This window comes from Rhinoderma darwinii, chromosome 6 (assembly GCF_050947455.1).
Source record: "Rhinoderma darwinii isolate aRhiDar2 chromosome 6, aRhiDar2.hap1, whole genome shotgun sequence".
Classification (NCBI taxonomy): Eukaryota; Metazoa; Chordata; class Amphibia; order Anura; family Rhinodermatidae; genus Rhinoderma; species Rhinoderma darwinii.
In genome coordinates this window covers 28,777,927-28,803,929 of record NC_134692.1, presented here as the reverse complement: position 1 = coordinate 28,803,929, position 26,003 = coordinate 28,777,927, and the positions used below count along the sequence as shown (strand labels likewise).

The 26,003-nt window shown below is 39.9% G+C and overlaps 1 protein-coding gene across 1 annotated transcript in view; it reads right to left on the bottom strand.

Moving 5' to 3' along the window:
- Window positions 1-18,490, bottom strand: part of LOC142655347 (sodium channel protein type 2 subunit alpha-like) — a 99,174-nt gene extending 80,684 nt beyond the window's left edge. The window contains exon 1 of the mRNA XM_075829390.1: window positions 18,316-18,490. The gene's annotated coding sequence lies outside the window, so the exon portion shown is untranslated. The remainder of the gene's footprint in view (window positions 1-18,315) is intronic.
- Window positions 18,491-26,003: the final 7,513 nt, after the last annotated feature.

The following is a 26,003-nucleotide window of genomic DNA, read 5'->3' as shown; positions in this document are numbered from 1 at the left end:
GTTGTCAGTTCCAGTGTTGATTGTATACATTTAGGCAGAGCTACTTTGATAGAAAATGGCAACAAACAAATAGGCCCCTCCACTCGCAGGTTTTAAATGTTTTTTTCCTGTAATTTATAATTTTATTTATTTCTGTTACTTATATAGCGCTGGCATATTCCGCAGCAAGTACAGAGATTGGCCTAACTCACTGTCCCCATTGGGGCTCACAATCTCAATTCCCCATCTGTATGTTTTTGGAATTTGGAAAAAACTTCATAAATTGCTCAGATAAAACTGACACTCAGTATACATATAATACCGCCATACAATAGCTAATACACCCATACAGTGTCCACATAATACTGCCATATACAGCCCATATGATACCACCATAAAATGTGCAAATTATAATCAATATCCAAATAATACTACATTAAAGAGCCCACATAAAGCTGACATATAATTCTAATATAATACTGCCATATAATTCTCAATTAATACCACCGTACATGGCTAAATATTACTGGGTGGTTTTAGGGTTAATTTTAATCTATTGCCAGCCAGAGCGCACAACGTGAAGAAGCACTCTGCCGACTCCTGGAACTCACAATGGAGCTAAATGGTTTTCCACTCCTGGTGGTCCAGTCCTTTGGGGACCCTTAAAAAATGGGGTCCCTGACAATTGCCCAGTTAACTACCCTCTAAAGTCATTCCTGTTTTCAGGAAAGCACTGATTGGTTACAGTTGGTCTGATTTATTACTGTGTGAATAATGCCGTTCCCTCAGCCGACCTATAGCATTATCAGCTGCTCAGACACAGTTTCTGATTGGCTGTACAAAGCAATTTAAAGGCAGGTCGTTGCTTTTTTTTATACATATATTGTACCTCCCTGTTCAATTGTGCCCTAGGCAGCTGCCCATACCGCCTACCACTTATTCAATCCTTGAATTCTGCTCATTCCCAGTAAAACTTAACAGTCATCGTTATGCATTGTACTTTATATGAGCCAATCTAATATATAGATATACACAGAAAGATGATCTAATTATGATTAGCAATGGGTTTCAATTTCAATATTTTCACTGAAATACAGAATATGTATTCCTATATATAGATAAGATATAAATATCTTGGACAAGTCTGCCCTCTTCTAGCTTTCCTACTGAGTAATATGAAATATATGCCGAGTGTTGTTTACAATAATTGCCAAGCTCCTTATGATGTTTCGCACTCATCTTCAAAGCCTTAGTATACAAATACACACATGTATATATATATATATATATATATATATATATATATATATATATATATACATATCTGTATATTTATACACATACACCCCTAGGCCTCAGCCCAATACTCAGAAGAGTAGCTAGGTGCATTAGGATAAAAATGCCGAGCCTTGACAGACACCAGTTCTAGAGGCAAGCTTGTCTGATATTTCTCAGACAATCTTAACCCAACCAACTCCCTGAGGACAGCAATGTGTGCAGCTGTGTTCTGAACATCAGATAAGCTGCTGAGCATTTTTTTTCCAGTGAAAATGTTGTAATGCTGAAAAATAAGTTGTAATGGACCACCGTAAATATGCAATTTTGCACCCACTCTCCCAGATGGTAGGCTGTCCACATATTACTCACATAATCCATTCACTTTTCTTTCATTAGGATCATGGAAAGTGCAGTACATTACTTCAAATTGCCATAGAATGATCAAATATCTATGCGTTCGACATAATCATACATTTCGAATAAGCGTCTGTTCTACTAAAAGGGTTATTAACCATGTTGGGTGGTCTGCATATTAGGGTGTCGTCTTTTCCTTTTGCATTGGTATCTATTTTAATAAAAAGTAACAGGTATGTATAATATTAGAGGCATGGCAGAGGACACAGAATTATTTTTAGCTGCTATAGGCTAATATATCGATCCAAATGAAAAGTCAAACAAAAAGTAGTCGAAAAGAACTGGGGTCCTGGGTTCAAACAAGTTTCCTCCAGGCTTTCCAGTTTTGCCCTACAATTCAAAAACAGACTAAGCCTTCGTTCACATCTGCGTCAGGGTTCCGTTCTGACGTTCCATCGGAGCTTCCCACCAGAACGGGACCCTGACTGGAACAAACGGAAACCACAGGTTCCGTCGTTTTGACGGAATCAATACCATAGTCGACTACGGTATTGATTCCATCAAAATGATGGAACCCTTGCACAACTGAGACAAACGGAAACCATTGGCACCGGATCCGTCACCATTGAAATCGATGGTGATGCAGACCGAAACCTACGGTTTCCGTTTGTTTCAGTCAGGGTCCCGTTCCGACGGGAAGCTCCGATGGAACATCAGAACGGGACACTGACGCAGATGTGAACGAAGCCTAATAGGTGAAATGTCTTCCTAGAAAATTACAGTGTAGGTTGTTAACATAAGGAAATAAGGGCGTTTGAAGACTGAAGATATCTGGGGCACCATGAGTGGATATAATTGAATGTGGTGACCTGAGGCACTAGAAAAAGAACCTGAGCACGTGTCCACAGTGACAGGTACAAGCAACCAAAAGTACTAATATCAGTGATTACAGTATATACAGCATAGTGTTGGTAGACTCTGAAGATAGCAGAGACACCATTAGATACCTCTATAGGGGGAAGACGCAGACACAATTAAATGTGGTAATCTGGGCACCAGACTAAAGATCCTGGGCACGTTCCATAGTGCCCGTTGCTAGCAACATCACTGTTGAGGACAAGGACTGATGTGAACGATTACAGTCTGTTCAGCATTTTTAAATATGTTTAAAAAGAAGAAGATAATCTTATCATCGGGAGAAAATAGACAAATATGTCCACGCTCTTATTTTGGCTGCAGTTAAGTAAATTGTCATATGCCTCCGCATTACTAAGCACATTCGTAGTCTATGAACCAGCACTCACAAAACTTGTCGGATCAGAAAACATCACCCATTCATCAATGCAGTCTTTCATCATGTGATCACTGTGACATTACACGTAAGGCATCATGGCAGACCGTCACAATGATTGCGTCAAAGCATATAAGTCAATATTGCAGCCACCACATTCCCCTCATTATCAAGAGCATTTTTATCAATGAGAAGATCCAGTGCTGGCTGGAATTTAAATTTCAAAAACAATTTTAAAAAAATGTGTACTTCTCCCCACACCTTGTTTGGTTCCTATTGAACTGTTGTCCTACAATACTCAAAAAGAGTAAAAACATATAAAAGAAACAATCTCAATAACTAGAAACAGCATATAACAGCTTTCAATTTGCAAAAATATATACATTTACCTGGCCATGAAAGGGAAAAAAAACTTCATGCAGTGGTTAATAGGTAGCATGTTATAAAAGACAATAAACAACCAAAGGCAATTTTATCATCTTGTTATTTGATACATACTCACCCAGCCCTTTCTCATCTCTCTAATGGATAATGACTTAGCGGATTGAAATATATCAAGAGCACCAACCAATCAGTTGAATTATCAAAATGGCAGCACCAATAAAATAAAGTTGAGCCATTAGAGAGGCCCTGGGCAAGCTGCTTATGCATACTTTATATCTAAAAAGGGTCTGAAGCATTTAAAGAGGACATGTTACCTTTCCTAACATGTCTATTCTAATAAATACTTGTATTCCCCATGAAATAACAATTTTGGAGCATTTTTTTTTTAACTCTGCGCCCTTCCTCTGTTATTCCTGTTAGAAATGTATGAATAAATTGACAACTGGGTGTTACCATTCCGTTTGTTAAAGAGGCGTGTCCCTACACAGTCCCGCTGTCAGCATGGATTGGACATTGTCAGTCTATGTACGGATGTAGCCATCTTTATCTTGACTCTGGTAACTTGCTGCAGCGTGATATCACATAGCAAAAGCCATTAAAAAGTCATTGAAAAAGTCAAGATAAAGGATACATCTGTAGAGACACACCCCCAACTGGTAACATCCAGATATCAATTTGTTCAGAAATTTCTAGGAGGAACACCAGAGGAACGGCTCAAAGTAAAGTTCTAAATAAAGATGCTCCGGAATTATTATTTCATGGGGAATGCAATTATTTACTAAAACAGACATGTCTGGAGAGGTGACAGATACTCTTTAACCCCTAGGTGCACAACAACGCAACTGTACGCCCATGTGGCCAGTGTCTTAGCGCACAGGGATGTACAGTTACTGCGTGGTTCCTGGTGCACACTGTCGGCGACAGTGTGCACCGGGAACCAGGAGGCCAGCTGTCCCTGACAGCTGACACTCCACTGTATGCCGATCAGCGGCTTATTTACGCTGATTTAGTCAATTAACCCCTTAATTGCAGTGATCGATTGCAATCACCACATTCAGGGGTTTCTAACACATCGGCAGACCTCACAATGAAATCGTGAGGTTTGCAGATGGCTAGCATGGCAATCAGAGGCCAAGTAATGGCCTCCGTGTCTGCCATGTACGGAAGCCTATCAGGACCAGCCTCCTGATAGACTTCCTGTCAGAGTGACAGGACGTCACTGCCATTCACGATGCACGCTGTCAATGACAGTGCCTGTGACAGTGTCGGTGACAGTGTGCATCGGGAACCGGGAGGTCAGCTGTCCCTGACAGCTGACACTCCACTGTTGCCGATCAGCGGCTCATTGCCGCAGATTTTGGCAATTAACCCGTTACATGCGGGGCTCGATTGCGATCTCCGCATGTAGGGGGTTTGTAGCACATCAGCAGCCCCGATGCAATTGTGGGGGCTGCTGATGCTTGTGATGGCACCCGGGGGCCAGACAACGGCCCCCGGGTCTGCCATGTACGGAAGCCTATGAGGACCAGCCTCTGCTAAGGCATAATTTAGACGAGCGTAATATACGCGCGTGCGACGCGCGTGCTTTTCACGCGTGTCGAACGCACCTATATTACTCTACGGGGCAGTGCAGACAGTCCGTGAGTTTTGTGCAGCTTGAGTGGGCTGCGTAAAACTCACGACATGTTCTATATTTCCCCGTTTTTCGCACATCACGCACCCATTGAAGTCAATGGGTGCGTGAAAACCACGCAGGTCGCACGGAAGCACTTCCGTGCGAACTGCGTGGTTCGCGCAACAGCTGTCAAACTCTGAATGTAAACAGAAAAGCACCACGTGTTTTTCTGTTTACAAACATCCAAACGGAGTATCAAAATGATGGCGGTGGCGAGAAAATCTCGCAGCCGCGCATCATACACTGATGACACACGCAGCTTTAGTGCCTTTTGCGCACGCAAAATGCCGCGTTTTTTGCGTGCGCAAAACGCACGCGCTCGTGTAAATCAGGCCTAACTGTCAGAGTAAGGGCATGGCCAGACGTAGCGGATTTGCTCTGGAATTCCGCTGCGGACAATCCGCAGCGGAAATCCGCAGCGGAAATCCGCAGCGGACCCGTTTCTCCATTGCCTTCCGCAGCTTTGTGGTTGGGTTCGTTTGCACGTTGCGGACAATTCCGCTGCGGAGCATAGGCTGCGGTGCGGAAGTTTGGTTTCCGCAGCATACAATGGTTGTTGCGGACGTGTGGCGGACAGTTTGCGGACTCATTGCGGAATTTCTCCATTGATTTCAATGGCGATTCAAAATTCCGCAATGAAGTCTGCAGATGTAATTTAGATGTTATGTGTGCTGCGGAGCGTATTGGTTTTTTAACATGACATTTCTTCATTCTGGCTGGACCTATGTATTTCTAGGTCTACAGCCAGACTGAGGAAGTCAATGGGGCTCCCGTAATTACAGGTGACTACGTGTGTGCACCCATAATTACGGGTGACTACGTGTGTGCACCCGTAATTACGGGAGCGTAGCTAGGCGACGTCAGTAAATAGTCACTGTCCAGGGTGCTGAAAGAGTTAAGCGATCGGCAGTAACTGTTTCAGCACCCTGGACAGTGACTACCGATCACAATATACACCAACCTGTAAAAAAAAAATAAGTTCATACTTACCGAGAACTCCCTGCTTCTTCCTCCAGTCCGGTTTCCCAGGGTGACTTTTCAGTCTAAGTGACGGCTGCAGCCAATCACAGGCTGCAGCGGTCACATGGACTGCCGCGTCATCCAGGGAGGTCGGGCTGGATGCCGAAAGAGGGATGCGTCACCAAGACAACGGCCGGTAAGTATGAAATTATTTTACTTTCACTAGGGAAAGTGCTGTCCCTTCTCTCTATCCTGCACTGATAGAGAGAAGGGAAGTACTTTCACCTCAATACGCAGCGGCTAGTCCGCATCAATTTAATGCCCATTTTGGGCAGATCCGCGGCAGATGTGCGGCATTGATGCGGACAGTTGCGGAAGAAATCCGCCATGTCTGGGCATGCCCTAAGGGTATGTGCACACGATATCGACAATTACGGCTGAAATTACGGAGCTGTTTTCAGGAGAAAACAGCTCCTGCATTTCAGACGTAATTGCTCGTACTCGCGTTTTGCGAGGCGTCAATTACAGCCGTAATTTGAAGCTGTTCTTCATTGAAGTCAATGAAAAACGGCTCAAATTATGTCCCAAGAAGTGTCCTGCACTTCTTTGACGACGCTGTTATTTTACGCGCCGTCTTTTGACAGCGACGCGTAAAATTACAGGTCGTCGGCACAGTACGTCGGCAAACCCATTGAAATGAATGGGCAGATGTTTGCCTTCGTATTTGAGCCGTGTTTTCAGGCGTAATTCGAGGCGTTAAACGCCTCGTTTACGCCTGAAAATAGGTTGTGTGAACCCAGTCTTACTGTGACCTAGGTAGTGTAATGTATTCTAATAGCGATCAAAGATGCAAGTAAAAAAAGAAAGTGTAAAAAGTAAAGAAAAAAGTAAAAAAAAGTTAATAAAAATGTTTTACAAAAGTGTAAAAATAAAAGTTTTTTTTTTACTATAATAAGTTCCTTATTATAGGGAAAAATGAAACCGTTAAAAAACAGTACACATATTTGGTATCACCGCGTTCGTAACGACCTAATCTATAAAACGATAATGTTATTTTTACCGCACGGTGAACGCCGCAAAAAAACAAACTAAAAACAATGCCAGAATCACAATTTTTTGGTCACCACCCCTCCCAAAATATAGAATAAAAAGTGATCAAAAAGTCGAATGTACCCGAAAATAGTACCAATAAAAACTACAAACCGTCCCGCAAAAAACAAGCCCATACACAGCTTTTTTTACTGAAAAATAAAAAAGTTACGGCTCTCAGAATATGGTGACACAGAAAATAAATTATTTTATAAAGAAGTGATTTTATTGTGCAAACGCTGCAAAACATAAAAAAACTATATACATATGGTATCGCCGTAATCGTACCAACCCGCAGAATAAAGTAAAATTGTCATTTATAGCGCATTATGAACGCCGTAAGAAATAAAGAATTTAAAACGCCAAAATCACTGTTTTTGGTCACCAAAGCTCTAAATAAAATGTAATAAAAAGTGATCAAAAAGTTGCATGTACCAAAAAATTGTACCAATAAAAACTACAGCTCGTCCTGCCAAAAATAAGCCCTCACACCGCTCAATTCATGGAAATATAAAAAAAAGTAATGGCGTTTGAAAGGCGGGGAGTGAAAAACTAAAATGGAAAAGCAAAAAAGGATCAGTCCTGCAAAGGTTAATTAATTTCTATTAAAAAAATAAATTATTACCACATGTTGGGTATTGTCCTACTCGGGAGAGATTGCGTTACAAATTTAGGGCGACTTTTCTCCTTTATCCCTTGTGAAAATGAAAAAAATCAACATTTTAGTGGACAAAAATGTTTATATTCATTTTCACGGCCTAATTCTACTAAATTCTGCAAAAAACCTGTGTGGTATAAATGCTTACTATACCCCTAGAAAAATTCCCTGAGGGGTGTAGTTTCCCAAATGGGGTAACTTTTGGGGTGTTTCCACTGTTTTGTTCCCTCCAGGGCATTGCAATCGCGACATGGCACTAAAAACCAATCCAGCAAAATCTGCGCTCCAAAATCCAAATGGCGCTCCCTCCCTTCTGAGCCCTGCCGGGGCTTCAAACAGCAGTTTATTACCACATATGGGGTATTTCCGTAATCGGGAGAAGATGCTTTACAAATGTTGGGGTGCATTTTCTTCTTTATTCCTTGTAAATATTACAAATTTCTATGTTTTTTCAGAAAAAAAGTAGATTTTCATTTTCACAGACTAACTCCAATAACTATAGCAAAATACCTGTGGGGTCAAAGTGCTAACTATACCCCTAGATAAATTCCTTGAGAGGTTTAGTTTCCAAAATGGTGTCACTTTTGGAGCGTTTCCACTGTTTTGGCACCCCAAGACCTATTCAAACCTGACATGGTGCCTAAAATATAATCTAAAAATAAGCAAGCCCCAAAATCTACTAGGTACTCCTTTGCTTCTGAGGCCGGTGTTTCGGTCCATTAGGGCACTAGGGCCACATGTGGGATATTCCTAAAAACTGCAGGACCTGGGCAAAAAATATTGAGTTGTGTTTCTCTGGTAAAACCTTCTGTGTTACACAATTTTTTTATTACAAATGAATTTCGGCAAAAAAAAGAGAAATTTGTAAAGTTAACCTCTACTTTGCTTTATTTCCTGTGAAACGCCTAAAGGGTTAAGAAACTTTCTGAATGCTGTTTTGAATACTTTGAGGGGTGCAGTTTTTAAAATGGGGTGATTTATTGGGGGATTCTAATATACAAGGCCCTCAAAACCACTTCAGAACTAAACTGGTCCCTGTAAAATTAGCCTTTTGAATTTTTCTAGAAAATGTGAGAAATTGCTGCTAAAGTTCTAAGCCTTGTAACATCCTAGAAAAATAAAAGGATGTTCAAAAAATTATGCAAATATAAAGTACACATATGGGAAATGGTAACAAGTGACTAATTTGTGTGGTATTACTATCTGTTTTACAAGCAGATACATTTAAATTTAGAAAAATGCTAATTTTTGCAAACTTTCTCTAAATTTTGGTGTTTTTCACGAATAAATATTGAATTTATCGACCAAATTTTTCCACTATCATAAAGTACAATATGTCACGAGAAAACAATCTCAGAATCGCTTGGATAGGTAAAAGCATTCCGGAGTTATTACCACATAAAGTAAAACATGTCAGATTTGAAAAAATCGGCTGTGCCACAAGGCCAAAACAGGCTGTGTCCTAAGGGGTTTAAGGGGTGCTTGGGTTTTAATAAATAGGGGGATTTTAACAGAGCAGAAGTTGTTTTCATGCTTAACATTCATTCTGTTTGGTTCACACTGCACTGTTACCAAAAATGAGGGAGGGGAATTGGCCCAAAAAGTTGTGGAAGGGGAAACACCATGCCCTTCAGTCCTTGGTGGAAAAACCCAGTACCATAATGTGGGACTCATTTTGATTTTTGCCATGGGAACACCTTTCTTCTATGTAAGCCACTGTCCAAAGGTGTTAATCTGAGGATGGTATTTGTAGGATTACCTATATGGAAGCATTGCATGTATAGAGCAGCCTTGTAAATTAAATGTATGGAAGGAATCGCCAAGATTAGCACCAATTTTAGCAGAGTCTTAAGTAGAGTGGGTGAGCATGTCTGGTGGTCTGTTCTTATAAACTTATTTCTTACATTTAGGATAACACATTTTAATCCCTACCTTTTGTAAACAGGTTATCAGATGTTAATAGGGCCTGAAAGAAAAATCCCTTTATGTAAGATAATATGAACGTTCTGCTAAGCCAAGCATGCGTGTTATCGGTGGAGCTGGGGTTATAAGTGTCAGACAAAATGTTAAAGTATTTTTAAGAGTATTTCTTGGCAAATTCTCCATTTTTTTTAATTTACATTCTGACTGATTTTACAGATTTGCAGATTCTACAGTCTATAGAATCAATGTATTTAATATCCGGTTAAATATGCCAAAAGCAAATCTCAAACCTGGTCAATTCATTTGTTCTAGATCCCCATTGTCATTTAAAAAAGAGGTTCTGCTGCAGCTGGACTGTCCATTATAAGTATTTATTGCCCTGCAGAACCTTGTATTTTATAATTTATTTATTAATTTCCTCTTATTTATATAGTATCAACATATTCTGCAGCGCTGTACACAGATTGTCATCACTCACTTTTCTTAATGGGGTTTATAATCTAATTTATCCTACACACATACTAGGCCCATCAGTTATTTCATGTATCATGTTTTTGAAATATCCAGTAGAAAACCACACAAACATGGTGAGAACATACAAAGTCAATGAAGATGCTATTGGTTGGACTTTTAAGGCCATGTTCACACAGAGTTTTTGCAGGCAGAAAATCTGCCTCAAAATTCCTTCAGCAATTTTTAGGCAGATTTTGACCTGCCTGCGCTTTCTCTGCCGTGTTTTTTTGTGGCGTTTTTCAGCCACGGCCATTGAACCTCACGGGCATAAAACGCTGTGAAAAAAATGTTTTCTCTGCTTCCCATTGATTTCAATTGGAGGTCAGAGATGGAAACGCAGGAAGAAAGAGTATGTGGCTTCTTTTTCCAAACATTTTTTTACGTTCGCAGAAAAAAAACGCCTCCAAAAACAGCGCCTAAAAAACTTTGTGTGAAATAGGCACAACCCAGGACACCCATTCTAGAAGAACACATTGCTGCCCAAATAATACACATTGGCGCGACCTTCCACCGATCCTTAGTTAAGCACTTCTGCTCCTTAACGCTTTCTACAACGCAGCTCCATTCACTTGTAAGTCCTTGCGATCGGAAGGGATCCTAGAGGTCTGACCATAACAAATCATGATGTTATGGCATTACTCTTAGCATCTACCCACGTCACATACAAAGCAGACGCTCCTTGTCTCCAACAGCGGGGCTGAATGGTAAGAACTTCAAGGAACAGGGGGGTAGGAAAGTCATCCCTGTCTGCTCTACAAGCAGCAGGTCCGAAGTCTGAGAGCATCTGTATCTGTGTCTGATCGCAGTACAGAAGGGGTTAAACAACTGGGTTCAGGTTTTTCTCTAATGTTTCTCTAATGTCAGCCATTGCTATAGGAATGCAACTGTCAATCTCTTCTGTCCTGCCATGGGTTAAGCCCTTGGGCATAGCAAGAGAACTGTGTCTTGCCAAAAATATATTAGGCTGAGTTCACTTGTTGTGAATTTGTCGCGGTTATTGAAATGATTTAGTGTGTATCTCACCCTGTGCAATGCAAAGCGTAAAATCTGCATTGAAATACTGCAACAAATCCGTAACATATGAACTGAGCCTATATCCCTCATGGAGCGTTAAGTGTTAAACTCTACTTGGAATTCAGGTACTCACCCTCCCACCATGTGCTTTTACGCTATATGGTCATGGAACTTTCCTAGATTATTCTTTATACTATATAATCCATATTTAATAATCCAAAATTAGTTGCACTCAAAAATTATATTTTAATGTATTCTGATAAATTTCAATTAGCAAATTAAAATTAAGTTAAAGAACTTAGAAATTATTTTTTGTATTCTAGTATTACCAGCTAATATTTATATCCATGGATATGACAATTGAAGATGCATCTGAATGCTTTATAGTTCCCTGTGTGGGTAAGTGGATATATTCATCTATTTGTGCATGTAAATATCAGATGTTATTACAGATGAAGATGAGAAATGTTTGTCAAATGGCAAAACTCATTATTACTGACCGAAGGTAAGGGTCCTCTTACGTGGCCCGACATGGGCCGTGTAAACAAAACAGCTCGTTTATCGGCACTCGTTTGCTCCTTTCGCAAGGAACTATGTTTGGGGACGAGTAATCGTTACTACGATCGCTCGTCCCCATATATTTCTATCATGTCGGCAGCAGATCTCCGTGTTTACACAGGCAGATGTGCTGCCGACAACAATAATATTTTCGGCTGCATAAATGATACCATCAGCCGATGAACGAGCGCTTGCTCATTCATCAGCTGATCGTTGCCCTGTTTACACAGGGCAATAATCAGGAACGAGCGTTCCTGTGATGCCCGATAATCGGCCCATGTAAAAGGACCTTAACTCTACTATATTATCCCTTCTATGTGATTCATCAGAATGCACAAGTAATACAGCTCAAATGACAAATTTAGCTCAGCTGCATCTGTATACCAGGTAAATAGTAAAAATTCTTATAAAGTTTACATCTATTTACAGCCATTTAAAGTCAAAATGTATTTCATTTTCTAAATGCATTATTAATTAAATGCAAATTAAAAATGGCAACTAATCATTATCCCGTTAAAAAAATCCAGTTGATCTCATACTATCTGCTTCCAATTTCACCCGAGCTTGTTTTGCATTCATGTATATACAGTCCATATTGGAGAGCCAATGTCTATCCTTGAAGCTTTTCACATATAAAATACACACAAATTTGAAATGCGCACAGTTCCTTACATTTACTTGCCCGTAAGTACTGCTATATAAATGGGTGCTTCAGTATAAAGTCTCAGTGAGGCACAGTATTCACCCCTAGAACCACTGCCTCTAGGGAGGAATACTCTAAAATATCATGTGGTGGAGAATGCCCAAAAATATTTCTCATGGATTCTTATAGAATCTGTGAGAAAAAACTGAATGTGCCTCTGTGTAAAATTGGAGGCACATGGAGGTACTGTATGGTCCCATAAAAGTCTTTGGGTGCCAAATTACAGATCTGTACAGCACAGATCCATAATATGCCCATGTGCATAAGGCCTTAGCCTGGGACTACACACAGACTTTCTGTAGTGGGAAAGCTCCAATTATATATATGTATAATATATAATAAATATATATAAATCATGAAGTTAGGAAAAAGTTGCTTGCAAGTTTTGTGCAAATCTTGCAGCAGTTACTATTGAAGTTGTCTCGCTACGAAAAGTCCTTACTCCCAACTACAGATCTGTTACTTTTCTCACCAAAGAAGTGGATCCTCTATACTGCAATTGGTTTGGCGCTAATTACACTGGGGTACGGAGACTAAGAAACTTGGCATTCTTCCCCCTTAACCCCCTTAAAGAGGTATGGACTTTCCCAGTCGAATTCCTAGACCACAGTCCCCAGAATAGTTACCCAATGGCGGCGGGTGAGCCGTAACGGAATCAGAAATGTAGCCAGGAGTCATAGGCGGATTAGTATTCAGGAAGTAGGATGAGACAGAACCAAACTCAGGAGTCAAAAGTCGATACCAGGAGTAGAATCACAGGAACCAAGCGATAAATCCAAGGGTGAGACAGAAGCGGAATCCATATTTGTAATCTTGAAATCTGATGAGGATTGGAGAGTACGGGCTGAAAAAGTTTTAGGCTCTGTGGAAAACCTGCTAATGACCAGAGTTCGAAGTAGAGAGATATGGAATCTATTGGTAGTCCGACAGAAGATGGCAGCTTCAGCCGAAAGGTATTTGAGCTTGTGAGAGAAGAAAAAACACACAGAGGCGTTTCACAGGGTATTGTCTGGTACCCTAAATTAGATCATAGATGGACATATGAGTGTATGCTCACCATAAGGGATTGTGGAAACACAGCACAACAACCGTGAAAGCATGGGATTAGCAGGGCTTGCTGCCTCGGATCCGGTCCGATGACACTGAGGTTGGATGAAGAAGCAGAATTTTTGCAACATTTTAATTTTTACGCCACCTCCGCCACTTTTCCCAAAAGTCGGTAGGGCTTAGAGAAACAGGGACAAGGCTCTCATGGTCTGGCTCAGTTTTATGGATTTACTTTCATTTACGCCAGAAACTGGTGTCAATTTTTGCAGAAATCTACACCAGTTCGTAGCTGCCGTAGATTTCCCTTTCAGGCGCACGGAATAAATTAGACACATCTTACTCCAGCGATCTTTATATTAAGACTGTTGTATGAAACGACCTGAAGGACCTCCACTTGAAGCCGCACTGGAACAATTTGAAGGCAGAGGTGCCTTTGTGGAATAAAGGATCCATTAACCGAAGTTAAACATAGAGGTTTCTGAAGATTCACAAGAGGATTCTGAAGTCTGTGGACATAAAAATATTCAATAAAATTACCAGCTATGTCTAAGTCCAGAAAGGCCAAACAAGCTTCTTGAAGAACTTGGAAACCCACAGTAACCAGAATTTTATCATCAGGTAAATAAGTTTCAGGACCAAGGTGATTTTCGCTCTCTCACTTAGTGTTATGCCAGCGGTCGCTGCTGACCGCCAGCATATCCCACCTATCGGCAGCCGCGACCACAGGCCTCTGCATCCTGGCCAGCATCTCCTCCCACAGAGACGATGGACACACTGCTCTCTCCTCCTGCTGTTGCCTGTAGAGTACATGCGCGCTTGTCCCAAGTCTTAAATGGCCAGCGTGCACACCAGGAAATTCACCCCAAGCCAATTCCAGTATACCCGGGACTTTAAAAGGAACCCTACCCACTTCCACTTTGCCTGAGCAATGTTGTGTTTTCCCAGTGTTTGTCTTGCAAATAGCTATATCCTGTATCCCATATCTTGTATCCAGTATCCGAGTCCATTGTCTGAGACGGCTTCTGTGTTCAAGTCCATTTGTTCGAGACAACTTCTGTGTTCAAGTCCATTGTCTAAGACGACTTCTGTGTTCAAGTCCATTGTCTGTGACAACTTCTGTGTTCAAGTCGAGTATCCGCGACAAGTTCCGATAGTATGGCACAAGCCAGCTTCCAATAGTCCGGAAGCCAGCCAGCTTCTGATCATCAGGCACAGGCCAACAACCCAGGTACTTTCTCCCTGGTGACTGTCAATGACATTTTGTTTGATCAGATGCTACTCCACTATGGTGGAGCAGCCCAGTGGGCCCACATACCCCATAGCCGTGACACTTAGGCCTTGGAGTTTTCCAGTTGCGAAAGATAAACAGGACTATTGACATGGCATGTCACGGCGTCAGACCGTGTCTCTGTTCCTCTGCTAAAAATGCAGTATGACCCATTTGCATGGGCTCATCTGGAGCAGCAACTGGGTTCATCTGGAGCAGTCTAGGCTCGTCTGTGCTCATCTGGAGCAGCAACTGGTGGGTTATTGAAGGTTACAGATAGATGAGGCATACGTTGAGTACGTTCCATTTCTTGATAGCTCTCCTGAAACCAAACTCCCGCTCTGGAAGCCAGAGAAACCAGATCATCCAATGCAGTTTTAAGATCACTGTCAACCTGTTCATCTTCAATATCAATTAAACCTTTATAAAATGCCTCAATGAGAGCTTTATTGTTCGAGCTAATTCAGACGCCAAGATACAAAATTTGACAGCATGTTGATGTGAATGCAGCTTGCTTGAGGCGAAGAAGTGCTGAAGCAGCAGAAAAAGCAGCAGAAGTACAGCCAGTTTCCTCGAATACCCTCTGAAAGGAAGTCAGAAAGGCGGACAAGGAGGACACAATTGGATTGAGGGGAAGCCCAAGAAAGAACCTCTCCAGCAAGCAAAGAAGTTACATAGGCCACTTTAACTCAGTCTGAGTTCAAGTTTTTTTTTAACTGCTGAGAAATTTCAAAATGTATGGTTCACTGGTTGAGGAAACCATGACAGTCCTTAGGGTTCCCATTAAACTGGGGAGGAGCAGGTGAATGAAATAACAGTACAGAGATGGCAGGCACAGAGAGTGTAGTTACTATGGATGTTTGCTGGAACATGGATTATGCAGATTTTGCAGAAGGTATCCAAGTATCAGGAGTGCAGGAGGTTGCAAAGTGGCCATGCAAGCCGTTATTCCCTGGAGTGCACGGACAATCCCTAGTTGACAATTGCCTTGCTGCGTGACTTGGTCGGCAAGTTCATAGACATCTACTGGCAGGGGTATAGACATTGCAGCATTTTTAGAATCCATGGCTTGCAGATGTTGTTATGTTTTTCTAAGGAAACTCTTCACCCTTAACTACGCAGGGAGATAAGGACTTTTTAGTTGGATTCCTAGGTTGCAATCCCCAGAATAGTTACCGATTGGTGGTGAGTGTGCTGTAGCAGAGTCAGTAATGTAGCCAGGGGTCGTTAATGTATTAGTAGTATGGAAGTTGCATGCCAGAGAATGAGACTGAATAAGACCGAACAAAACTGCAAGCAGAAGTCAGGACACGAGTCGATACCAGGAGTAGAGCCACAGGAACCAAGCAACAAATCCAAAGGGTCGGAGCATAATAGCCAAACAAATGATATACCTTGATCTGCAGGCAAGGCATGGCAGGCTGATTCTTCTTTAAATTGTGAGCCGCGGTGAAGAGGAGAGACTGGACCAGAGGAGGAGGTGTCTGGTTGCCTGGTACTCATCACTTCAGCCGGATGAGGTGAGAAAGAGGATCCAGAAAAATTTTGAATTTGCCTATTTGCAAATTAATTGCCAATCAACCTATCATTACAATGTACAAATAATTGTTGCGTTTTTATGTATTCTTTTGGGGAGAACTCTGTAAAAGGTAAACAGGACAAACTGATTCAAAGCAGAAAAAAAGAAAATCTTTTTATGGGGCAAATTGAGGGAATTACTTCTCAGATCTCTACTTAAATTCAACAATATACAGAAAGATGACACCATTAATGATTGCCATGCATATGTTATAATATATAGACTTTATGGAAATGTAAAGGTTTTAAAAGTTTACTCCAACAGACCTTTAACACACTAAACAAAATCTCAAGTTGCCCTACTTTTGCAAAATATACAACTTTGAGAAAGTTAAATATTAATTAAATATGAAATAATTATTCAAAAAATCTGGTATGTTTCTTTTTTATGAAAAATCTAAACACGTGCCAAAATAGGCAAAAATATAAAAGTATGGTTGAATTATAAAGTCCACCTAAAAATAAGTTTCTTTTGTAACAAGCCCTATTTTATTTTAGAAATCATTTTTAAGAGTTCAAAAATAAAAGAAGATTCTATGACTTACAAAGTGGGAAAAAATAGCACAGCTTCATGTGGTTGTGTAAGAAAGAAGAAAAAAGCAGTCGGGCAAAAAACCACCTTAATTAATTAAAACAAAAGTCTACAAATTTAATAATGAATAAGAAGTAAAAAGGTTTTTTCAATATGTATATTGTTTGTTGTATTTATAGCTATTTTATTATAAAGCAACTATGAAAAATATTACAGTATATGTTTTTAGTTTAAACGGAATTAAAAAAAATAATGTCAAACAAAAAATACCATTTAAAAAAAAATTATTACCATGAATTATTTTTTATGTTTTGTATCTTCTAACACTTGTGGTACTTTCTCTATGATAATGTATATAAATTATACGAAAAAAGTTTCCATGTAGGAAAATATAATATATTGAAAACCATAAATAAAAAAGATATAAAATTAAATATAAAAAAAATAGCATAATAAACAAATGGGGCAAGATCATTATCTAAAATAGTGTTGGCAGCCCCTGTACAGTGAGTATTGCTTCATGTGTTGCTCTGTACAGATTAGCAATTTAGACATAAGAGGAAGGTTAGCCCTGCCACACCCACACTCATGAAGAAAAAAAACCGTAAAAAAACGACCGACTTCCACTCATGATAAGGTTACATTTAATCACTAAACCTAAATAATCCTATTTAAAGGACTCCTCTTAATCTGCATACATTACCATTATTTTGCATGATTTATATACAATTAACCTTTCTGCAAGGATCACAGAACAAAGAGCTGGAATTGTCCAGAATAGAATTAGAACATAGAACAACGCCTAGTTAAACAAAAAAATCAACAACAATTTTTTTTTTATCTGTTCTCAAAAAAGGTTAAATAAAAGCAAAAACCTAAAACCTAGAACATAGACAAAAAAACACTCTTTTTTTACATTTCTATTTTTATAGGAATTATTAGCTTTTTCAAAAAGCAGATTGGGGAAACTTATTTTAAGGTATGTTTCCAGCATATAGACATTCAAGCCTATAGAAAATAAAATAAAGAGGATGTCATATGAAAGGCCTCTCTGTCTCTGATCTGAGTAAAGCAAATAAAATCACAGAGGCCTAAAGGATATGTTTTTTCTTTTTTTTTTTTTTTCCAGGAAAATAGCAGCAGTATCTAATAAGCACTGGCTTTCAATAACAGATTTGATCATGATCTATGATTAGTATGTTGGACGGGGAGAGCAGACAGTAAGCAGATATAGTTCACCCTCTCCTACCTCATGGGCAAAGATAAGGAAGTAGACATAATGATATGCTGATTGCAAGATTATTATAAGCAGTAAGTAACGGGGATAGAAAAACATTCCAAATTTATCCCTTTAACTTGCAACAGATACTATGCAGATACACGGCAGATTATGGAGTAGAAAGCTAAAAACATCAGGGAATTAAAAATAACAAAAGTAATGATTGTCTGTAACGTATGTCATGAGCCGCAGACCATGTGTTATAAACAAGAAGAAATGTACTGTAATCTTACCTGATGAGAGATACATTAGATATCATAGCACAGCGTAAAGTCCTAGTCTTCTTACCGAGGCAGGTTTTCTGCTGTGTGGCACAGATATGCCCAAAGCTGCCACATTCATTTCATTCTGCTTGCAAAAGAGATCATAAACCTCTTCTTAATGTTCTCCATCTCCCGTACTGGTGCTTTCTCTATGGTCTGTAACGCATGAAACGGCAAAAGAAATAAATATATAAAAATACATGCAACACCTCAATATGGCAGCTCCATCTACTGGTAAAAATATAAACAGAACGTAGGTACTTGGATTACAGAATTACATGCACTCTATGAGAATGGGCGCAGAGTATTGATTTTAACGTAACATTTTTTTTTTTTGCTCTCGGTGATGTCAAATATATTATAAGTATCCCTAAAGTTTCTTCTTAAAACTTTGTAGCTTTCACCCAAGTATAGTCACGTGGTTTCTTCCATGCAATTAAAATATTCACAACCCTATCAATATTCTATAACTGTTGGCTGAAACAAGTAGAATAAGAGGGTAGAATTCTCTATTGATGTGCATGATCGCCTGTTAATTAATTGGAGATGAGAAGAATTAAGAACGACACCCCTGGCGCCGCTTATTTCAGTGATGACATTAGAACGGAACAGGGAAAATCCAACATGTCCAAATCATTATTCACTTGAAATCAGACACAAGATAAAAATGTATTCGAAAGCAGACATTAGATTTTTGCGGAAGCTGCTAAAATCAGCAGGATCCATCAAGATATATCTAATGTTTATGGGCAGCTTTAGAAAATTCTAGAATCAGAATTTAGATACAGATGTGTCTTTCTTTATCTATACTCTTATCTCAACATATCCTAAGATGTGTGGTGCAAAACGAGCAGCTTTAAAAAAATATATAATTATGAGATTCCATGTCACGAGATGTCTATGCCATATGTGTCTACTGTATGTGTAACCACCCAGTGGTTGTGATGTGAACTGCAACCTGTCAAGGGTTTTGCTAGAATAGCGATATAGCATTCAATTTGTTTCATGAGAAATTGGAATCTTTAACAAAATTCAAGCAAAAGGGGGGGGGGGCACATCTGCATTTGCTAAGGTTTCACATGGATGGTGTTTAGTTATATTACTGGAAATAACTTTTTAAAAGAAGGGGCAGAAAGAGGTTTAATATGAGCACCAATGTGGCTCAGGAGTTAGCATTGTTGCCTTGCAGAACTGGGGTTCTAGGTTTGAATCTGAGCAGTGACATCATTTGCATAGACTTTGTATGTTCTACTTTTATTTGCGAGTGTTTTCTCCGGGTTCTCCAGTTTCCTCACCTACTCCAAAAACATACTGATAGATTAACTGGCCTCCTATAAATTTTGGCCGCATTGACTAAAGGGAGAATAAAAATAGCTTCCTGCTACTCAGTCCATATGCCATTCTTTACACTGCAGCTCTGCTTGCTTAGAATAACTAAAGTATACAACCACATGCTAACTAGAAATTAAATGAGAATTTCCCTTTCAAAAGGAATAGCCAGTTGCATTGGATTAACTATGCCACACACGCACTGAGCCAAATGAACCTCAATAATGGGAAACTTATGCATATACCCTACTTGCCAACTCTCCCAGAACGTCCAGGACACTCCCGGAAAAAGGGGAGATCTCTTGGAAGAGCAGACAATTCTCCCAGGTCCCCCGTGTTCTTATTATAATATATTCACCTTTCTCCTCACTCCTGCAGAACACTTCTCCTGCAGGCTCCGTGGTGACAACAGGGACAATCTCAGGACGTTGTGTGCAGCGGGGCCAAGATTGAAAAGAAGTACAAGCTGAAGGAACAAAGAGCTATTTTCAGTCTGTTCTGTGGTCTGTATTACTTTAGAGGGTCTAGAGTCTGTGATACTTTAGGGGGCCTGTCTAATGTCTAAATTTGTTTAGGGGTTCTGGTGTCTGTATTTAGGGGGCAAGTCCCTGAAGTCCTTTTTGTTAAGGGGTCTGACCTGGGGTGTGTTTTTGTTTATGGGGCTGGTCTTGAGTCTGTATCTGTTTAGGTGTTCTGGTCTGGGGTGTGTTTTACTTTAGGGAGTCAGTATTTAGGGGTCCTGGACTAGGATATGCATGTATTCCAACGGGGGTTATAAAGAGGGTCATATCCTCTATTTGTGATTTAAACGCCATAGGTTGCGGGTGGGTACTATATAAATGTGTGAGACATAAGATTTAAAAAAATTGCAACGCTTTGTTCGTCACTTTTCAGAAATGTAAAACGAGTCCGCTACGTAGACGATTGTATATCACTGCACCATATCTGCTCATTTTGAAACAATACGAGAAACATAAATAAAAATAACTGGAAAACACTGATATCAAATTAATTAAAAATAACATTTAATCAGTTCATTTACATCTAGCCACCGGCAAATGTAGGTGCACATTAATTTAATGGGACTTTTCCCCCTCATTGGTGCAAATACGTATTGCAGAGACCACTTCAGGTGATTCCTTCTATTTCTATTGGGAAAGACCTTCGGATGTGTCGCCAGATTTGTCGCTGTATGTTAACTGGGCGCCATCTGGTGTCAAACTACAATAAAGCAGCCATTGAATGCTTCATTGAGATAATTTTTACATTGTGTTGCAACACGAGCAAATGAAATATCACAAGGTAGAGCTGTTAAAGAAACACTAAATATTCAAAGTGCACACAAAAAAAACTCCCAACAATATTTTGTCTCATATTGCTATTTCAAGAATTCTTATATATGTCTCCCAGGAGGTCAGCCATTCCCCTCCGCCTCACTGTCCAATGTCCTTCTGAGCAGGAAAGTCCCTCCTTTGCCCTTTCTGCAAAGGGCATGGAGAACGTTAAGCCACACCCCTTTTGCTAAGCTCCACCTACTCCACCATTCACCAGCCAAAAATGGAACAGATCAGCAGGAAATTAACCCCTGTGTCCTCTGCAGAATTTCCATGAGTCTAATTATTTCAGGAGCATGCAAAAGATCCTGCAGACTGACAAACAGTTCAGACAAGTTTATCTTCTGTTCACTTTTATCATTTGTTTTTAGGTTTAGTGTGCCTTTAAGAGTCAGTATGTAAGTGTTTATGTAGGTTAATGTAAGCAAATTTCTAATTTTCCCTGTGCCACAAGCGTCCGGTGCATAAGCCAAATATATCTATAGGCCCCCATTCACCTGGCATACAGTGGGTCACATTACGACACTATATGTTTTATTTCTGCGGTATAAAATAACATAGTAGATTACTCTATTTTCTACAAAGGAAAACAGTAAAAAAGATATTCCACGGGGCATATGTTTTTTGTTTTTTTTTACTATGTGAGCTTATGAGCGACGCATTCCACTATATGCCTATGCATTGGCATACATCGCAGCTTTCCTTTGGGCGTATCCATCATGAAATCCTCCCAACGTATATCTTCCGACAGAAGGCAATAATGCTATGTGAACAGGGCTTAACACATTGTTTCTTCTTTGGCTGCCTATTGCCCATGGTATGGTTGAGGATACTACTACCTTGAATGCTTCTATATATAGAGATGTACCAACATATTATATTGCAGACTGATTCACTAATGGATTATGGTGGTGTTGGGGCCAAACATTTATAGACAAGGTATCATAGTTTGGGTCATGTGAACAATTAAGTGGGGTTGAGGGTGTGCAGCAATGGTGATAATTCTGGGGATGGTTATCTTTTGACCTGTTTAGGGTTTTATATGTTGCACATCAGGGGTAGACATAACATTGGTGCAACCTGTGCACCTGCACAGGGGCCCAGTAGATAAGGGGCCCACTGTCACCTTATAACAACCTTCCTTTTTCTGTTCGTTTTCATGTAAATGCCTGAGATTATGAATTGTATATCTAATAATTACTGATGGATTGTTAGAGAGAACTAAGGGCGATCTATGATGAGATATTGGAGAGCCAGGGGCCCATATACTGTTCTTGCACAGAGGCCCTCAGATGTCTGTGTCCCCCAATGTTGCACAATATGTATGATATTCATCAGTGGAGACACTCTTAGACAATTACAAAATAGATATATTGTGGAATTATTATTGTGTTGTCATACTAATTAAATAAATTGCATAGAATAAAATGCTGGAGGCAGATGACTTCTCCAAACTAATGAGTGTTTCCTGACATTTATATCCACAGAATAATGTTGATGTTATATACAATTCTCCTGCAGGGATTGATTAAATGAAGCAATGACACCAAGGAAATCTTATTGAAATATCAACAGATTATCTGAGGATATACAATGACATTATTAAAGCGTTATACAACATCTCAACGTCTTCTCCAGTAAAATATTAATCCAACTAAATTTATTTTTTGCCAATATAAAATCTTGTTCCTTTTAAATGCATAGAAGTATATTGGAAAACTTCTCGAAGAGTGTTCTCGATATCAGATATCTTGGCTAAAAAAATAGCAAAAAATAGCCAAACGGTCAGCATCCAAAGTCCCAGAAGCATGCGTGATGCAAGTCAAACCATCAAGACGTGAGTGCTGTCTATTGCTTTGTTGGTGGATATCTTGGCTAGGTGGGTTAGTTGTGATCCGCATGACAAATCTGCATAAATTGCTTTATCTTTTTAACTCTCTACTGGTGCCTGTTTCCATTAGGCCGATGAATAGGTGGTAGAAGGAAGAGAAAAGTGTATAGCAAGGTGCGCCAAATTTATCATACAGCAGGCTCTATTTTCATCAATTTGGCGCATTTTCTGGCTGCCTTGTCTCAGTTTACACCAGGGGTCTCAAACTCGGCCTGGCAAATGGGCTTGACATAGAAAAAAATGTGAAGTTGACGGGCCGCATTACTTTCAAATTTGACAATACAAATTATTGTTAATCAATTATTTGAACTACTACAACAATACTACATTACTATAATAATACTACATTACTATGACAATAATACATTACTATAACAATACCACATTACTATAATAATACTACATTACTATAACAGTACTACATTACTATAATAATACTACATTACTATAACAATACTACATTACTATAACAATACTACATTACTATAATAATACTACATTACTATAACAATACTACATTACTATAATAATACCACATTACTATAACAATATTACATTACTATAACAATACTACATTACTATAATAATACTACATTACTATAACAATACTACATTACTATAATAATACTACATTACTATAACAATACCACATTACTATAATAATACTACATTACTATAACAATACTACATTACAATAATAATACTACATTACTATAACAATACTACATTACTATAACAATACTACATTACTATAATAATACTACATTACTATAACAATACTACATTACTATAACAATACTACATTACTATAATAATACTATATTACTATAACAATACTACATTACTATAACAATACTACACTACTATAATAATACTATATTACTATAACAGTACTACATTACTATAACAATACTACACTACTATAATAATACTATATTACTATAACAGTACTACATTACTATAATAATACTACATTACTATAACAATACTACATTACTATAACAGTACTACATTACTATAATAATACTACATTACTATAACAATACTACATTACTATAACAGTACTACATTACTATAATAATACTACATTACTATAACAATACTACATTACTATAACAATACTACATTACTATAATAATACTATATTACTATAACAATACTACATTACTATAACAATACTACACTACTATAATAATACTATATTACTATAACAGTACTACATTACTATAACAATACTACACTACTATAATAATACTATATTACTATAACAGTACTACATTACTATAACAATACTACATTACTATAATAATACTACATTACAATAATAATAGTGCTAGGTTTAAACTTAACGGAAATTTGCGCGTTTACTCCACGTGCTTATTTTAAAAATCCAGTTCTCTAGTTTAAGTATCACTAAATGCAGTCTGGCTGCTTAGTTGGCAGCGTTTGCCAGACACAAGTTTGGGCAGCCCCTTTTAATGCCACAGTGCCCTCTGTAGATAATGCCACTGTGCCCTCTGTAGATAATGGCACAGTGCCCTCTGTAGATAATGCCACATTGCCCTCTGTAGATAGTGCCCAGTGCCCTCTGTAGATGGTACCACAGTGCCCACTGTAGTTAGTGCCACAGTGCCCTCTGTAGATAGTGCCACAGTGCCCCCTGTAGATAGTGCCACAGTGCCCCCTGTAGATAATGCCACAGTGCCCTCTGTAGATAATGCCACAGTGCCCCTGTAGATTGTACCACACAGCCCTCCTCGTAGGTAGTGCAACAAAGTCCCCCTTGTAGGTAGGTACTGCCACACATGCAGCCTCTTAGGTAGTGGCACACAGCCCCCCTCTCAGGTAGTGGCACACAGCCCCCTCCTTGGTAGTACCACCCAGTCCCCGTCCTTGGTAGTGCCACACAACCCCCCACCCTTGTAGTGCCACACAGCCCCCCTCCCAGGTAGTGTCACATAGTCCCCTCCCTAGTAGTGCCACACAGCCCGCCTTCCTGGTAGTGCCACACAGCCCCCCTCCCTGGTAGTGCCACACAGCCCCCCCCCTTGGTAGTGCCACACAGCCCCCCTGCCTGGTAGTGCCACACAGCCCCTCTCCATGTAGGTAGCGCATTTTGGGCTCCCTGTAGGAGTGGAATCCCCAGCCTGAGCATTGCAGACGCTCTGGCCGGGAATTCCACTCTGGTAGGAACACCTGACGTCACAGTCCATATATGGACAGTCGTGTCGTCAGGGGCTCCCTCTAGGAGTAAAGTCCCAAGCCAGAGGGTCAGCAATGTTCTGGCTGGGAATTCCGTTTCAGGAGGAGCCCCTGACGTCACTACCCATATATGGACAGTGATGTCATGGACTTCTCCAGGAGCGGAATCCCAGGCCAGAGCATCGGCAATGCTCTGGCTAGGGATACCACTATCGAGGGAGCCTCAAAGGTGCTACCTACAGGGAGGGGGGCTGTGTGGCACTACCGGGGAGGGGGACTGTGTGACACTACCAGGAAGGGGGAATTCCGCTCCTAGACAGGGGCTCCCTCTCGGAGCGGAATCCCCGGCAAGTTGGTCGGCAACACTCTGGCCGAGGACTCCACTCCTAAAGGAGCCATGATGACTGCGTCAGTACCCGGCGGCCGAGTGGGTTCCCCCATGTGCTGACACTGGCCCTGCGCTATGTACAGGAGGGAGGGTGACACTATCTGCAGGGGGGTGTGCAGCACTCCTCCTTCGCCCTGCTCTCTGCTGTTCCGAGGATGTCTCGGTGCTGCGGTGTATCCCAGGTATGTTTGAGACCCCTGGTTTACGCTGTCTAAAACTTAATATTAGTAAATCTGCCCCAATGTGGCAATATTGGAAGTCAAACTTCCACAATATGAGCCCATTTGTTCTCAACAGGAGGGCTCCTTTGATTAGCTCAAACACTCAAGCCCTATCAGGGTATATTAGCTGGATATTAAATGCCCTTCAGATGATCATTTTAACTTTATTTAGTGCACCCAAGACCTATTTTGTTCAGGTTTTTTCTTTGATGGTTAACATTAATCTATATTTTGCACTATGCTTGTTAACTATGGTTGTTATGCCTCTTTTCCAAAAACATATGAATTATACA